At 43.6% G+C, this 5,675-nt stretch overlaps 1 long non-coding RNA gene across 1 annotated transcript in view; it reads left to right on the forward strand.

Annotated features, from left to right (window-relative positions):
* Positions 1-2,736: 2,736 nt before the first annotated feature.
* LOC104849231 overlaps positions 2,737-5,675 on the forward strand; it is a 14,653-nt gene continuing 11,714 nt past the window's right edge. The window contains exon 1 of the long non-coding RNA XR_776700.2: positions 2,737-2,910. This is a non-coding gene — a long non-coding RNA (uncharacterized LOC104849231). The remainder of the gene's footprint in view (positions 2,911-5,675) is intronic.

The following is a 5,675-nucleotide window of genomic DNA, read 5'->3' on the forward strand; positions in this document are numbered from 1 at the left end:
CTTACTGATAAACAACACTTTAATAAAGAAATCATACTAATTCTATACAAACGGTTCTAGAGAAGAAAATAGGAGACGCTATTTCCTAATTGATATAAGGTCAACATTACTCTGATACCAAAACCAGACAAAGATATTGCATAACAGGATCCACAGACCTGTTTCTCTTATTAATATAAACACAAAATCCTTAACAAATTATCACAAATCAAGTCCAGTAACATATAAAAAGGATTACGTATCATGATTAGGAATTAAAGATCACTTTGACTTTCAATAAACAATTTAATTTGCCATATTAACAAACAAAAAACTACTTTCAATAAATGACCTAATTCACCATATTAACAGACAAAAAAAAAAAATTCAGCAACTGTGTAATTCGTAAGAGGAGGACAGAAACCCATCTAGCTTGCTCTGTCTTATCGTGTGATACCCTCCATTTTACCACATGCTGATACTGAGCTCTTGTTATTCAAAGCCTCTAGAACCATGAGCTAAACTTCAGTGTTTTATGTTACCCAGTCTACGGTATTTAGTTATAGCAACAGAAAACAGGCAAAGGCAAACATCCAAATTTATGGTGGCTGGAGGGTGAAGAGTCAGGAAAACCTTGACAAACAAGCTTGTCTTCTGCCTTATGAAGGACCAAAAGCAGATGAAAGGAAGCATGAAGTGCTCAGGAAATGACGAGCTGCTCAGTATGATTGAGCTTCACCGCTTGGGAAGAAAGCAATGAGGCTGAGAAAGAGGACTAAAAGTACCAAATATGAAGCCCCTCAAAGCTGTGCTCAGATACCCAACAATGCAGAAGCTCCTACAAAGACATCACTTGCACTGGGGAAATCTCACAAGTGGCAACAGAAGCCTAAATCAGCTTAGACCTCATCTCTTGGGGAAAGCCCGTCACTCCCTGAGCTGCCCGTGACAACCTCTATCCCACTAAGTAGGTGAATGACGTAAAGAAAAACATGGGCCAAGTCTAGCAGCACAGGCACCCCGTAGATCTGTTGGGCAGCAAGTCAGCCTAAGGCAGAGGGGACTGGGGTCACAGAGACTGCTTACATTGGAAAGACAGCAGACCAGTCCCTGAGGAGGTGGAGGTACTGAGCCCAGAACCAGAGAATAAAGCACAGTCCTAGTTTCTGCCCTCAAAGAAAGGGCAGTGCAAGCCAAAAGCTCAACTCTTGAGCAAGAACAACAGTGGCAGCACAGTGCTGGAGCCAGAGCTGGCACAGAAGCTGGGGCGAGTTCTGCCACGTAAGTGTTAAAAGGTATTACCAAGAGATGGCCCCAGAGTGTGGTGAGGACAAATCCCCAGCTCCCCCTCCTGAGCCACAGTGACCCGGCACCGCCTCTGTATAGAGGACGCTGCTTTGGCACCGATGGAAAATGGGCTGCAGGTCTGGGTGTGGGAATGAAAATGGAGCACACTGCAGGGAGAGGGGAGCTGAAAAGAGAGACTCACTTTTGCAAAATCGATCACATGACCTTTACGGGGACTTGTCCTTTTTTCCTTTTTGGAGCCTGAGACCTGCTGTGGAATGTACATGTTGTACAATTCCAGTGCATTATGAGAACATAAACTTTTTCTCTTATCAGTGGGATTCATCAGGACAGAATCTTTTACTTGAAGCCAACAAAATTTTCAGTGTAGGCAGGAGCAGTGTAATGAATCTCTGTTCATGAATAAAGGCATTTTTCACCTGCTGAGGCCATTAGTCATTATCCAGGGTCTCACTGTGACATGCATGGTGGAGAAGCCAGTCCAGTAAAAATAAGATAAATTGGTAATTCCAAGTTTGCAGCATGAGTGAGTTTCCCATCAAGCCTCTTTCTCTTTTTACATTTTTTGGACTAAATGAACAAGTGTTATCACAGCCATCTGTATTCCTATATGTGCACTTTAAAAAACTCAAATCCCCCTTCCAAGCACAAGCCAGTAAGGGGTATGAAGAACATGGAGGCCTGGGCACTCGATTGGCTGTGTGGGGTTCCCTTGTGGCTCCTTCCTGGTGGAAGTCTGACTGGGGAGCACAGACACAAACCAACCAGAAAAGACCCCTAATCTCAGCTACAGGAAGCGCTGGTAAAGCTGGAGAGGAGAAGCAGAGCTTAGGGCTGGTGACTCCTTGAATGCCTATCTCATAATTGGCCTACTTGCAGGTTTGCAGAGAGAGGATAAAGACCTATTAAGCTCCGAGCAATCTGCCCTGCCCCACGGAAAAGCAGCACACACACCCAGGTGTTGAGGGGACACCTGCTCCCAAGGAGAAGGAAGTAGGTAACAGACAAGGTAAGACCCTGCTAGAATAGAGGAGTAACAAAAGCAGAAGAAGATACAAGCAGACTCGGTGAGAATATTCCATCATCATCAGGATAAACTGGAGATGCGGCATGCTGTGGGATGTGAAGAGAGGAAGGAGGAAATGTGGGGTTGTCTCAGTTACTTTCCCGTTTCCGGAACAAAATACGCGACACCCACAGTTTAAAAGAGAAGAGGACTGACTAATATTTTCAGTCCATAATCTTCCAGCTCCCAGACAGAAACAGCAGGTAGAAGGTGGATGAAGAAAAGCTGCTCAAGTCATGCAGCCCAGGAAGCAGAGAGAAGGGAGGAACCAAGGCAGTCCATACACCCTTCCTGGCCACAGCCTCAGGGGCCCGCCTCCGGCCAGGCCCCACCTCCTAACGCCATAATCAGCGCTGATCTCATCCACGGAAGGGCATAGCACCCCCTGTCATCCAATCGCCTTCCAAAAGCCCCGCCTCTGAGCGCATGAGAAGTCCGCGTCATGTTCTAGCTCTAAACCATGACACAGGTGTTGCCTGCTGCCATCGCCACACCACTATGCAGTTATATGATGAACCCTCTTTAAGTTGGTAAGGAAGTTGACCCTGAGACGCCAGGTGAGTGGCACCAGGTTAGAGGGTAATAAGATTGCCCAGATCCAAACCCAGAGTTAATTCAGGACCCTTATCTGTATTCACTGCATCATTCCTTCATGACCGGGTCTGCCAGAAAAATTAACAGCTCAGTGGTTAAAAACAACAATAACCAAGACCTGTTATGTAAAGGTACGAGATCCCAATGATGAATGTAATTGCACTGTATATCTAAAATGTACCGATAAAAAATGTTTTAAAAATAAAATTTAGTTATTACAAAAAGTAAAAACTAAAATCAAGCAAATTAATACAGAAAAGGCAATAGTAGACTAACTGGCTTGAAGTCTTCTGTCTGTACCTCGGTTTACACTGAGGTGTTAAAATTATGACACATTTCTAATGCTGCCAGTTGTTGATTCCACTCAGTATTTTTCTGATGTTCTTATCATTAAATATCTTTGGCAATTAAAAAAGTTTTTAAAAACCCAACAATCCCTTATTATCCCATAGTTCTGGAGGCCGGAAGTCCCAAATCAAGGTGTTGAAAGGGTAACAGGTTAGCAAAGGGTCCCACAGAGACTCCTGCCTCGTGCTGGCTCTGCGGTCACGTCACTCCGGTCACCGCCCTCACCTGTGCATGGCCACCTTGTCTGTGCATCTGTGTCTGCTCCTCTTCCTCTGAGGACAGCAGGCACTGGACTCAGAGCCCTTTCGAAATTAGTACAACTTCACCTAAAGTAGTTACATCTGCTAAAAGCCTTTTTCCAAAAGGTCACACGCTGTAGTTCTGGGGACAACCCACCACAATGGCATTCACAGTGTGATCTCCTCAGCCAACCCACTGAGAGTGTGTAGAGGATATGACATGGCAGCAGAATGGTATTTGCTCTGTCTGGAATTGAAAGGCAGTAAGTTTAAGGCACGAGAAGTAGTGAATGTATGTGGCCGTCGAACATGAGCTGTGACAGGCAGGTGGATCAATTTTGTGGAGGTGGGAAGAGGGTGGAGAGGAAGAGGGAGACTTGGCGGGGCGTAGGCATTAACAGCTTACAGAATATGATTCTTGATTCTTTTCATGGAGTAAGTTGGAAGCAGAGCGACTTAACGTAAGAACAGGATGTTCAAATATAACACATCGCACATGAACAGGATAGGGCAAAAAACAACCCATGCACAAGGTGGTGTTCTCATACCTGGCAAACCTCACTGCCCAGCACAGGGCAGGAGCCTACTGTGCAGGGTGCTCCTCTCAGCAGACAGCAGACCACCATACTGCACCTGATGTGCTACACCTCCATGAGCCCAAGAGCAGCCCAGCAAAGATCCTGGGTCAGGCTGGCTGTCTACTAAAAGCTTTGTCTGCCCAAGACCTAATGTTCATCATATTTCACCTTTTTTTTCAGTTCTTTGTGCTCTTTGACCCAAAGACCCACCCCTCCTTCCAATTTGGGGCTCTGAAGAGTAAAACGCCTATGATCATATGCAACTCTGCACGTTCTGTTGAGAATATTTCCAGCGGAGATGGATCATCTGATTTACTTTTTTATATAGAGAGACTTTATTTTTAGGTTCATGGAAAAGCTGAAAAGAACAGATGGTTTCCATGTACCCTCTGTTCCCACACACATACAACCTTCCCCCTTATACCTTATTATACCACTGCGGTGGTTCATCTGTTAAGACTGCCCTGGCACATCATTATTGCTCAAAGTGCTTCTGGAGCGCTAGGGTCCTCTTTTGGTGTTAAATATTCCGTGGATTTTTACAAACATGTATGATATGTATGCAGCATTACAGTATCACAAAATATAGATTCGCTGCCTTAAAAAATTCTGTGCCCTGCCTTTTCTGGAATGACTCATATTTGGACTCATACATTATGTAGCCTTTTGAGACTGGCTACTTTCCCTTAGTATGATAATATGCATTTAAGTTTTCTCCATGACTTTTCATGGCTAATTATTTTGTAGTGCTGAGTAATATTCTTTCACCTTCATATGCACAATATACTTACCCATTCATCTGTTGAAGAACATGTCAACTGCTTCCAAGTTTGGGCAATTATGAGAAAGGCTGCTATAAATAACTATGTTCAAGGTATTCTATGAAGATATGCTTTCTGTTCATTTGAATAAACACCGAGAACATTACTGTACCACATTGTTATGGTTTTGATATAAAACATCCCCCAGAAGTCACATGTGCTTTCAGAAGGTGACTGGAGGATGTATGCAATCGCCACTCCTGTTCAATATAGTTCTTGAAACACTCACCTGGGCAATTAGACAAGAGAAAGAAATAAAAGGGATATGGATAGGAAAGGAAGAAGTTAAATTATCATTATTTGAACATGACGCGATTCTCTACAAAGATACAAAAAACTCCATCAAAAGGCTCCTAGGACTAATATAGTAGCATAGCAAGGTACAAAGTCATATGTATGATAATTAACTTTATAAGGACTTATAAGATAAAAAATGAGTCTGATAATAGCAAACTAAAAGGGGGGGTTGGAGGGAAAGGGAAAAAAAAGAATTGAGATGTGTTATGCACAGTACCAATTCCCTACAATGAATGAAATTATTATGTGCTGCAAACATGTACTAATAAAAATTTTAAAAAGAAGGTGATTGGATCGTGGAAGTTCTATGTAGATACATCCATTGATGAGTTCCTAGCTGAAAGTGTTGTTAGAAGGCGAGGCCCAGTTGGAGGAGTTGGGTCCCTGGGGCTGTAACTTTGGAGGGTCTTCTTCTCCTCCTCCTCCTCTTCTTCCTCCTCCTCCT

This window comes from Fukomys damarensis, unplaced genomic scaffold (genome assembly GCF_012274545.1).
Source record: "Fukomys damarensis isolate Sample0158 unplaced genomic scaffold, DMR_v1.0_HiC HiC_scaffold_19, whole genome shotgun sequence".
NCBI classification, from domain to species: domain Eukaryota; kingdom Metazoa; phylum Chordata; class Mammalia; order Rodentia; family Bathyergidae; genus Fukomys; species Fukomys damarensis.